This window comes from Salvia miltiorrhiza, chromosome 1 (genome assembly GCF_028751815.1).
Source record: "Salvia miltiorrhiza cultivar Shanhuang (shh) chromosome 1, IMPLAD_Smil_shh, whole genome shotgun sequence".
NCBI lineage: Eukaryota > Viridiplantae > Streptophyta > Magnoliopsida > Lamiales > Lamiaceae > Salvia > Salvia miltiorrhiza.
The window spans coordinates 41,801,968-41,815,286 of NC_080387.1; the positions used below are offsets into that span (position 1 = coordinate 41,801,968).

The 13,319-nt window shown below is 31.7% G+C and overlaps 1 long non-coding RNA gene across 1 annotated transcript; it reads right to left on the bottom strand.

Moving 5' to 3' along the window:
• Positions 1-782: 782 nt before the first annotated feature.
• Positions 783-4,090, bottom strand: LOC131025296 (uncharacterized). The gene is made up of 3 exons (XR_009102126.1): positions 3,531-4,090; positions 1,611-1,677; positions 783-1,008 (listed from the first exon to the last, which is right to left on the bottom strand). It is a non-coding gene; the product is annotated as an uncharacterized LOC131025296 (long non-coding RNA).
• Between the last annotated feature and the right edge of the window lie 9,229 nt (positions 4,091-13,319).

Here is a 13,319-nt window from a genome sequence, read left to right on the forward strand (position 1 = left end):
GCATGCTAATAACTCATCATTAATCATGCTATTATACTCAAGCTCATAACTCAAACTCATAACTCAAACCAACAAGTACTTAAAGCAATTGCTAATTCTCTCAAGCTTTAGCTCTAAGTTCTCATTTCATCCTTCTACTTAGTAAAAAAAAAAATCTCTCTTAACAATGACATTAGATTCCTTCATCTAAATCATCGTGACTTATCACAACTGCTCAAACAATTCTCATCACAAAACATCTCAAATACATCACATCATAACTCATAATTATGCATCCTCAATCATATAACATCATATGATATAAACGCTCTCATGATTCATCATGTAACATCAACATATGCTCTTACAACATAATAACTCATTATTAATCATGTTGTCATCCTCAAACTCAAACTATGCACCTTTAAAGTGTAACATCATAACTCATCATATAACCTCAACATCATGCTCTTCAAAATTTAACGTCAAATAAACTTTGAAATTTTACATACCTCGTTGAGCCTGGTGTGATGGTGCGCTGAGCTCACGGTTGTTAATAACTATTAGTCTAGTGACTCATTCTAGACTAAACTCAAGACTTCTAATTCAGAGCTTTCCTTCGCTCTGATACCACTCTGTCACAGCCCGCCCTAACTATGGATAGTTAGGCCGAGTGATCCACGACTAGGGATGGGGTTAAAGAAGAAGGGGAAGAAAAGGGGCGTCATTTATAGCCGTAAAACTTACTCATCTTAATAAAACTCGTCATTTTTATTCATTAATACTCAATTGAAAACAGTCTATGAAAGACAGCATAAAACTTAATTAATATCATTAATCAAGTTATACATCGTATGAAACCATTCTCTTAAGACTCAAAGTATGACATAACATACTATAACATCAACAACATCTTGCAGCGGAAAGTAGCTAGACATATGTATGAAGACATATTCTAGACAGGTTAACTATTTATTAACAACCCTGGAGACTCCGCTCATTGCAGCACCATCATCACATCAGCTCAACCTGCACATTTAGAAAACATATGCAGGGCTGAGTACAAAAGCACTCAGTGGGCACGTATGCCTAGGTATAAAAATACATGCTTCAAAACTATAAATTGTCATGCCATCATAATCAGTACAGCAAGGGAGTTTTTCGCTAAAAAGGCCCAAGCTTACTAAGTTCATTTGTGATTCTTAAAGTTCGTCTGATCAGACTAAGTTCTTTTGTAATCTATCATATCTGAAACTGTGTGCCGGAGAGGTGGCCACCTCTCACGGTCACTTGACCGGCCAACCCGCTAGATGACTCACGGTCATTGGTGTACACTAGCCCTGGCAGGATAGCTATCAACTGCTCAGGACCCGAATTCGATTGCATCATTGGCAAAGCCAAAGCAGATAGATATCATACTAAAATTGAAACATTTTATGGCAAGACAATAGTTGAAATAACTTTAACTCAAAGATTTTGTCATGAAATAACTTGCTTGAACGTAACATTTAAACTCATTTGATATATATGAAACTGAAATTAACAGTTAGATCATCTCATGCATTCATTCGTATAAGAGGCCTACGACACGCAGGGGATCTCTATATACGTATAGTAAAAGTAATGCCCACCTCGTTGTGTCTCTGTATCAATGAGTAACGTCACTCTCTCCCTCAAGTCGTTACTTCCCAAAAGGACCTTCATCGTTATGAAGAATTGGTGAGAAGTTATAAAAGAAACCTCGATTAATAATCTAATTTCTTTTATGAAACATTAGTATCTCTAATGTTCATCTCTCTTGATTGTTAATCAATATAACAATTATTATCTCTCGTCATTACTCATTAATTATAACATCCTTATGTTATAATTAGCAGCGCTTCAATTAAAAGAAATATTTAACACATCGAAAAGTCCACTTTCTTAGCAGATCTATTCGCTCTCATCTCGTCTAATTAACCAATTAGAAAGTTAAACTTTCCATTAGGTATGTATTTGAGTCACAGGTCAACAAGAATTGACTATGCTCAAATTCTAATTTCACTAAAAATTTCGGCATGACCTATTCATATATAATGTCAGCCACGAGATTTCAACGCGTGAATCTCACTACGTGAACTCGTCTCTCGACTCAAAACTTAACATCTTGACATCTTTTCAACGCAAACCAAATAATTCAAAATCATCAAAACTCTTTATCAGTAAACTATCATTTATACTCGACACCAATTGTTCGAGTGTCAGATACCAACATTTATGTGCGTTAATCATAACTCTCACAACTCACACCATTTAGTCATATCGTATCATCCATCAAAACAAATATAATCAAGTTATTTTCTAGAAAGTTTTGCTGTTTTTGTGTCATCTTTAAAACTTCATAACAACCAACTCAATCATCATAAACTCTCATACCAATTGATCTCAAAAACTTCATGAAGTGTAGTTCACTCTAAAAATGGTAGTTAACCAAAAAGGTTAAAGGTTTTTGGAGATATTGCTCTTTTAGTGCAGGCTGTCAAAGATTGACAGTTTCTGCCAATTTTGTTTAGGCCATTAGAAACCAAGGCAAACCTTAATAAAATTCCATCAAATTTAATCATCCAAAACTAAAGGTATCCTTGAAGATTTGGTTAAAATTTCACAAGAGAAAACGTTCATATGATCTGCCAAATAAACAATGAAACTCATACACTTTTACTGTTGGACAAATATGACAGCAGAACAGGGCATTTTTGAAATAATAAACTGCTCTGTTTCAGAGGTCATAAAAATCGAAATCTTATGTTTTTAGAAAAGTATTGAAGTCTAGTTTCGTTTAAAAAAAACGGTGATGCAAAATCCTTCATGGATTAATAGATATAAACGTTTTTGTGAAGTCTACCAATAGTTGACAGATTCTGTCAAGGATTTTTCAAAATATCTTTAAAATAGCAAACATCATTCAAAAGACATGAAATTTTGCAGCAACGAAATACACATATCATAGATAAACATACTAAAATTTCAGAGCCATCAAGCAATGAAAACTCATCGAAACATAAGCTTGAAACTGCTGTAAAATTTTGACAGAATTCCAGTTTTAATTTCGTTCAACAATTATCATCCATAAATTGTAAATCAATTAGCATGCTCATGTGATATCGTAGAACACATATACGCAATAATATTCATTATGCAACGTCTCAAACTTCACGAATTTAAATAATCATACTCTAAAAATTTATACAATTTTCGTGCTTGGAAAAATACGAATTTAATATATATCGATTCTAGCATACCCCTAAGCACAAATATCAAGTCAAAACGATCAAACAAAAATCGAAAGACAAGCTAATATGTGAAAAACGGGGCTGCCCTCATGGGTTTCATAGCTACGGTTCGTTCCGTTCTTACTCCCTTCATTAAACATGCTCAACATCTACCCAAGAACAACATACTAAAATTTCACGACGATCCGACGTCGTTTCAAAATAAAGTCGAGAATCGACGTTTTTCGACGTCGACGAAAATCGAAAATAAAACCATCAAAACGTAGGTAGAGATCTTACCTACTTAGATACATGATCGAAAAGATGATCGGCGCTCGTCTCGGTGCTCAAATCGGAGGTCAAAAGCTCCGTCCAAGCTTAAATGGAAAATGGCGTGTGTAGTGTGTGTTTTAGGTGTTGTGTGTGTGAATATGTGAGTTGTGTGTGTGGTGTGGGCTGATATAGCGTGAGTTAGGTGAGATAGAGGGATAGTGGGCAGTTGGGGGGGTGGTTAGGGGTAGGGTAGGTTAGATATTTAGGATATTAACCCGTTAGTCGTTAAATATCTCGTTTCGTCTCGTTTTAACGATTAACTACCCATACTCTTCGTTACTCGCCCTCTCAACCTCTACTCACTTTCATTGCACTCGTAATTCTATATAAATATAGAAAACACAAGCTCGTTCTCGAAATTCTGATAAACGAGCTCGGTTCGTTTATCGAGAAAATCTAGTTCACTATTCACTCGTCGTCCAAAAATAAAAACTTTCATTATTGGACTCGTATCGAAAAACTAAGAATATTTTTCGACGACGTGCACGTAAGATTTTGAAAGTCGACAAAAAGACGAAATAGCAGTATTTTACTATTCATCGTCAAAAAGTCAAAATTTTCAAAAAACGTCTTAACGGACTCAGATCTCACTTCCGAGTTCACCGTTCTCATTCAAATAATTATCTCGAATTATTCGAATACTCAAACTCAATTTCGGATATAAAATCTCACATCATCCAAACATCATCAAAAGAACATCTCAACATCTTAAAAATAACAAGGGAACTTCATATAACTCCTCATCTCTTTACAAAGTAAATCAAACAAGGGATCTATACCCTAATTACTCAAACTTAAGCAATTAAACACGTCATCAAAAGCCCGGGTGTTACAGAACATATACAGAATCATTTTCAACCATTCAATTATCAAGATCTACGACGGTCAGGGCTGGGAATTTCGGGATCGGGTAATCGGGTACCCGATACCCGACCCGAAAAAATCGGGTATCGGGTACCCTATACCCGAAAAATTAGGGGTCGGGGTCGGGTTCGGGTAGTTAGGGTGTAAAAAAATCGGGTATCGGGTATACCCGATCGGGTATCGGGTATACCCGAAATACCCGATTAATTTATTAAATATATATTAAATTATTTAATACCCTAGCCATTTTGTTCCCATTTTGTTCCCTGAGTGACTGAGTCTCCTGCCGCCTCCCTCTGTTCCAATTTCCAAACTCCCTCTCTTCCCTCTTCGACCCAGTCACCCAACGGCGCAACTCCCATCGTCCCACCCGCCACCCGCCACGACCCAGCGGCGCCGGAGTCCCGCCCGCCTCCCAGCCTCGTCCGCCCGCGGCGCCCACTCGATCCAGAAATCCGGCGACCCAGCGGCGCCCCTCGCCCGCCTGTCGTCGCCGTTCTCCTCGCCTCGCCCGCCCGCCCGCCATCGCCGTTCTCCTCGCCTCGTCCGCCCGCAGTCGCCCAGTTCTTCTTCTTCTTCTTCTTCTTCTTCTTCTTCTTCTTCTTTAATACAAATTTCTTATGTCAATGTTGAATAATTGAATTTGCTGCTTTGAATAATTGAATTTGGTCCTTGAATTTCACTGTTAATGTTGAATTTCGGCTGAATTTGCCGATTTGAATTTGCTGCCCTGGTTTGAATTTGCCGATTTGAATCTTTGAATTTGCCGATTTGAATCTACCAACGGAGCTATGTTTTCGGGTAATTTAGGGTACCCGAATACCCGATTCGGGTACCCGAGTCGGGTATTAGGGTACCCGATTAAGAAATCGGGTTCGGGGTCGGGTATCAGTTTCCGGCCTTATTCGGGATCAGGTACCCGATTTTTTCGGGTAGGGTACCCGAACCCGACCCGATTCCCAGCCCTAACGACGGTGAATGCATTACTTAAATTTTAATCCGAAATGGAGTATTTTTTTTAGTGCATTAATTTTAGAGTCAATATATCAAACTAGTCTATTTCTTATAGTAAGTTAAAAATTTACCCACTCGAATAAAAAAATTTAAATAATGGCTAATTTTTATGTTAAATGACTAAATTGTCCATAAGATTAAAATTAAAAAATTACTCACAGATACACTACACATTTTCAAAAAAAAATATATTACAACAGATCTCCTCTCTCTCTCTCTCTCATGGAATGATCTTAGTGGAGTTGATGTAAATAAGATTCACTTTATTTATGGACTTTGCTTACTTGTAAATTCATAGAAATCATTTCATTTGTTTGTTTGAAAGTAGTCATCTAATTGCGAGTGTTGTCTTGCTTTCGTAAAACTCACAAAATGATTTTGTGCAATGATGCGTGATGCTCATTTCCTTTCGAATTCAAAAGGTATTGATATTGGCATTTGATGTGGCGAATACCATAATTAAAGGTATTAATTTAATGAATTCACTTTCGAAAGAGAATATTAGACGTTTGAGAAATCAGCTCTCTCTCTCTCTCCTTTTGGGTGACTTCTTGTGGCTGAGAAATTGAAAATTGATTAATGTTCATGAATTCACAATCAGATTTATGAATTCACAACTTAATATTTTTGTATCACAACTAGATCTATGAATTCCAAACTAAAACTAGAATTCACAACCAGCTCGATGAATTCACAACTGAATCATTAGTGTTGGTTGTGAATTCGAGTTTTAATTCACAACTAGTGGTTTTGGTTATGATTTCGAGTTTTAAAATTAGAATTCACAACCAATTTGATGAATTCACAAATGAATTGCTAGTGTTAGTTGTGAATTCGAGATTTAAAACTCGAATTCATAACAAATTCTATTGTTAGTTATTAATTCAAGTAGTCGTGAATTTAAGTTTTAAAGCTTGAATTCACGACTAACAATATTAATAGTTGTGAATTCACGTTTTAAAACTTGAATTCACGACTAACAATATTTATAGTTGTGAATTAACGCTTTAAAATTTGAATTCACGACTAACACTATTTTTAGTTGTAAATTCAAACTTTAAAATTCAAATTCACGACTACTTGAATGCACAACTAAAATGAATGCTGGTTGTAAATTCGACTGGGTATGAATGCGCAGATAATTTTTAAATTTTTATATGCAAGGGTAAAATGATAAGTGTGGCTATTTTTAATTTTTTTTTATCTTAGTGTGCAATTTTTAAATTTACTATTCCAAAGTAATTATTTTCAAAATCCACTCTTAATTTTAATAAAGATATATTGTCTCATAAAAAAAATATAATTTGCATTATAACTACACTAACTATATATATATATATATATATATATATATATATAGGGTGCGGTTATAGTGAGAACCACACTTATCGTGAGAACATAAGAACCATTAAAATCAATGCATCTACTATATAAATTAATGCATTCACTATTAAATTTAATGCATCCGAAAATAATAAATTTTTTTGCTCCCTTCAGGATTCGAACGCAGGATCTGCATTCATCCATCAAGATGATGCATCCACCGTAGATCTTGATGATCGAATGGTTTAAAATGGTTCTATGTTCTAATTTTATTTAGTGGTTCTTATTTGAACCTCTCCCTATATATATATATATATATAGGGGTAGGTTCCAGTGAGATTGATATTTTTCGTGAGATTGTGACACTAATGAATAAGGTACTAACATCTAGTGTTGAATAACGATATTCAAAAAATTAATAAATTTTTTGCTCCTTCTAGGATTCGAACTAGGTAAAAAAATTTCTCTGCAAATAAATATTAGTCATATAATACATTATATCAACACTTATAAATAAATCTAAAATCTGATTGTATATGGAGGATCTCATTCAAACGCTCCTTTTATATATATGGACATATGGAAATCTGCATTTATAACTACTAGATCTAGCAAATATTTTATGGACCACATATCATTGTCTCAAATTTAGCAATCACTGAATCGTGTATGCTAGATACGTATTCATTTTAATTAAACAGCTGGCAAACCTAAGGTCATATATATATATAGGGTGCGGTTATAGTGAGAACCACAATTATCGTGAGAACATAAGAACCAATAAAATTACTGCATCTGCTATACAAATTAATGCATCTGCTATTAAATTTAATGCATCCGAAAAAAATAATTTTTTTGCTCCCTTCAGGATTCGAACCCAGCACCTGCATCCATCCACCAAGATGATGCATCCACCGTAGATCTTGATGATCGAATGGCTTAAAATGGTTCTCCGTTCTTATTTTATTAGTGGTTCTTATTTGAACCTCTCCCTATATATATATATATATATATATATATATATATATATATATATATATATACAGGGACGGAGCCAGGAATTAAATTCGGGGGGGTTGAACTTGAACGGGGGTTCGCCCCCGAGATTTTTTTTTTGGGCATTCTGTATATTTAAGGTATTTTTTTTATTAAAATACGAGCATAATACTAATAATAACGAACAATATTTTCATAGATTATATAGTTTCAATATATCACAAAACTTTTTTTGGACGTTCCGTATATTTAAGACATTTTTTATTAAAAGGCAAGCATAATAATAATAATAACAAACAACATGTTCATAGATTATATATTTTCTATATATTACAAATTAATTTCAATACATTAATTTTTTTTAGCATTTCATACATATTAGGCATTTTTTATTAAAAGATAAGTATAATAGTAATAATAACAAACAATATTTCATAGATTATATAGTTTTAAATAACAAAATTATCCTTAAATTAAGTATACATGAGAGAATATAATAACCAAATACTCTTTTATAAAACTAAATTATTTTATAATAGGTATAAACATATATCTATATATATATATATTAAAAAAAAAACTCAAAATTTGGGAGGGGGCTCTAGCCCCCCGGCTCCGTCCCTGTATATATATATATATATATAGAAAATGATCATATACTACTAAGTATCTCATGATCACCATTCTTAAGCATCATATTTTGATTTAATTTATGTTATAATTGTTTTTTCTTGTATATATTTATTTATTTATAATTTTTCCAGAATTGTCATTGACGTTATTAATTTTATAAACATAAAAATTTAAATTAAACTTATTAACATGGATTAAATGAGAATGTTTCTTATATACAAATAGTGCTTACAAAATAACATGCTACTATATGTAATGTAGTATATCCCCTATGTACGATATATACTTCATTTGTGGAGAAAAATTAATTATAAAATATGTCCTTTTCTTCTCGATCGTATTTCTTTATTTACTTTTTACTTTTAATGTTTGGTTCTATTTTGTTTCAGTTTCCATCTTACTCGTCTCCAATTCCCTTTTCCATTTAATTTTTTCTTCAGATCTTGTTCAACAAATATGCAGGTGGGCCAATGTTTGGTAGTGGTTGAATATTTCAGAATCTCGATAGAAATGATGAATCAAAGGTCATGTATAGATGAGTCAGGTTTAGTAATTAAATTGAATTGTTTTTTGTGAGCTACTATTAGATTAAGATGTTGATGAGTTGAAGGTGAAGAACTGAATAAGCGACGTTAAGCCTCATCACAAAAACACTTCAATTTGTTCAACACGACTTGTCACTGTGCTCATATAAATGAAGAGGTCAACCTGACACGATTCACGTTCAATATAGAAAAATAATTATATGTAAATTAACTTTATTCAAATTAGTAAACTTTTACTAAATTATTTTGAAATATAAAAAATATAATAAAAATTAAAAGTAACATGAAACATATAATACGACACGTACTGAAAATAGGATAGAACAATCTCATATAAAGAAAAATCTTTAGCATTAGTGCATGTGTCTTAATCAAATGGAAAGGAATGAGCTATATATATCTTTACGAGATTCAATAAATTTGTTTAGTAGTAACATTAAGAGTTGTGTTACAAATTTGTTACGTCTTTAAGTATAACAAAGTTTAGCTACATCATATGTATCTATATATTTTAATTATACATAAAAATATAAGTAAATTTTGTTATATTTTAAAATGTAACAAATTTTATGACATTTATCTATGTAATAAATTTTGTGATATGTTCAAAACTATCACAAAATATATTTTTGTTACATATAGATGTTATAGTATATTTTTGTTCTTTGTGTGTAGGTGTGAATGTATCACACACACTCATAAATATTATTATATATACACACAAATATTATTATATTTCTTCAAACTATTAATAAAAATATTTCTTCTCAATAACTAGTTTGATTACTACTAAATTATATTGTCATAAAAAATAGCTACACTTTCACATGTCACAAAAATAATTACACATTCAAATGTCACTAAATTTAGTTACATGTCTTTATTTTTGTGACACGCATAATGTCACAATTTTAAATAGTTACATTTATAAGTATCACTATTTATCGAAAATCATGTTGAAACATTTGTTGTAGTGGGTGTGTTATGGGTGGAGAAATGAACTTACTTTTATTATATATAATTTTAAAAATATAAAATAGGAGATTTATGGTGAGTCGTGTGTGATAAAGTTGTGAATAAATTAAAAAGGTAAAATCAAAAACTAAGAAGTTTCTCATGACAGTGTTAAAAAAAATATTTTTTTTCAATGGATATACCAAAATATGTAAAATATGCACTGTTGAAAAACAAGACATTTTTAGCACAATATAATACATTGATTCAACTCATCGTTCAAACAATCAACAGTCGTACAATAACAACTAATCATGCACTTCATAATCTCACTAGAAACCGCTGCAAAATTTGGCGGTGCATGTGTCACCAGATGAGCACATCTGTACACATGGGAAAACCAAACACGATTCTTCCTAGTCAACTCGAACATACATTCAGAGCTCACTTGTTTTGGTAGATTAAATAAACATTATTCTTGTGATATCTAATTTAATTGGCTGAAAATAATTAATACTCAATCTTAAGATATTGTCAATGAAGATTAATATATCTTGGCTGCTTCCCTTCTATAATAAAATTGATTTTTCATAATCTTGGTTTAACTTAATCTTAATGGATAATTTTAATTCAATTTAATCTCATATAATCAAATATCTCTGCTTATTATCTACAACTCCTCCATCACCTTGTATAATATTCCCTCTCTCTTAAACATCTCTCTTTCTTTTCACTTTGGTCCATTCCAAAAATATTTTTCTAATTTATTTTTTAGAAATAATCGTCTTTTCTATCTTCACTTTTATGAGATTCCTTCTTCATTCATTAAATAAACAATTAATTTTTATTAAGATTCGTATCAGCCTTTTTAAAAAAGATGTTTGAGGGATCTAGAGAAAAAAGATTTGAACGGGAAGGTGCATAACTTTTGAACATTAAGTTACCCAGGTATATATAAGTAGGGATGTCAAAAAAGCCTGAAATCGACGGGTCGATCCGAATAGACCGATGAAAAAGAAGGGTTAGGGCCGAATTTTTTTAGCCCGAATGGCCCAAACCGAAAATAGCCCGAGCCTGATAGGGTTGGCCTGAAAATCGAGTGGGTTGGCCCAATTAACCGAACACTTTCTTAATAATTGTTTTTTAAACTTTAATTAATACTTTACCTTTTAATTCGATAATAACATTTTGATGCTTGTAGAATATGTTTTGATTTTTTTCAATGGTTATACAATTGTCAAAGAAAGATAGTCATTTATGTTAAATCTATATAAAAAATTTATCGTAAACGAAGTTAAAGTTAGATATTATGTAAATTTACGTTAAAATAACACTAATTTTTATTACAAGAATATGATTATTTACAAAAAAAATTAAACATATAAAAAAATCGTAAATTTGCGGGCCTGAATGGGCTAGCCCGAAACCAAGTGGGTTAGGATTAGGGTAAAAAAAATTTAGCCCGAAAAATAAAAAAATCGACTAGCCCGAACCAAAAATAACCTGAAACCGAGTGGGCTGACCGGATTAACATCCCTATATATAAGTTTAATCTAATAGGGAAATTATCGAATGACTACTTTACATAAAGATGTAAATTAATTCATTTTTTTTTTCAATATTAATTATATATGTACGACCTAATCTGATTAGTGATTGGATTTCATTCTTAGTTATTATATAAAAGTGATTTCTTATTAAATCTCATCCCTAATCTAATAGTAATATCATGATTTTATGATAATTTTATAATAAATTTTGATTTCTATCCAATTTAAGAAAATGGAACGATTTTTGGCATTAGAAAATTCAATTGCCAACCAGAAATATCATGTGTCAATACATTAATCTGTGAGTAAATTGATCTCGATCGTAAAATTAAAATCAATAAAAGTATAATATATATATATATATATATATATATATATATATATATTATAATGGCAAAATTAAAATTTGATCAAAATTTGTTATTTAATTACTACCTATACATTATGCTTTTATGAATTTAAGAAACTAATTAATAACGATATAATAAACTCTTTGAGGAAAAACAATTTAATAAACTCTAACTAACATACTAGTATATAGAAACCAGATCAACATAAGGTGGATGATAAACTAATTAGCTATATAGATAAGGGTAAAAAAAAGAACTATACGTAGACATGATATATATTAGGCCAAAATTGAAAATCATGTAATTTCAGTATCTTTCAAATCAAGGCCTCGATCATTTCCCTCTTTATTATGTACAATTAATCTCTACCTAATTAAATATGAGCTTTTGTATAAGTGGAATGAATTTGAGGGGTTAGGCACCCTAACTTTAATTCACAAAAAGCATAATTAGTTTGAATTTGCAGAACCCGATCCTATCCGATCCTATCCTATCCAGATTGCTCCTTTCACTCTTGCCAAATCCTGCTGGATTTGATGAAAAGCAAAACAGGATCTCAGTTTTAGACCGTAACCGGTCACATCTCTTTCATACCTATAGATTCCAAATATTTGAACAAGCTTGTTTCTCATCATGCAAAAATATTATCTTTACGAGACACCAATTTTTAAACATCATATCCTTTATGGCTTAGCTTCGATATTTTACGTCTTTCCAAAAATACACAACAAGGTTCTGCACAATATTATGGAGTATATTTCATACCACGTACCTTATATTCACAGTAACTTAGTCTGTCGTGTATATATGTAACTATAATTAGGTTAAATTGTTTTTTGTAACTACGATACTAGCTCCGTTTTTGTATTTTTCGTGCAATTAAAATAATTGTTTCTACCTATCCTAAAAAGGTAATTGTTTCTAACATCTCATTTGGATATACAATATGGCATAAGGTGTGATATGTTCGACTAGAATATCTTTTATTATATGTCATATTATCATGTTTGGTAGAATGCAAAAAATATTTGTAAAATATAATATGTTGTTTGGCATGATGTATTGAGATTATATAAAGTTAATAATAGTTATAATTAAGATTTGTACGTATACCACCTCCGTAGGTGGTATACAGAATTCCCTCAAATCAGTATAACATTTTCGGACTTTTAATTTAGAAAGGGTCGTGTGTTTCGTATTCCTTATTAACAAATAAGATATTAGGCTATCATAGATATATTATACACCCTAATCACTCGTACCAAACGAGTAATACAAATAAGTCAATTTTATTTTTATTTCTATCTAAAGTCAAGTTCATTTGTTGTCATTTTATTTCTAACAATTAGTGTAGGAACTAGAGTATCATGTTTTATGTGCATGATTTGATTTATTATTAATAAAAATACCATATATTATTAACAAAAATTATCATTTACGTATAGTAATTGGATGAAGCAGGATGGGGCGAGGTAGGCGCGAGTTGACCCAGTTCGTATGGCACATTCTTCGTAATAGGAGACCAGT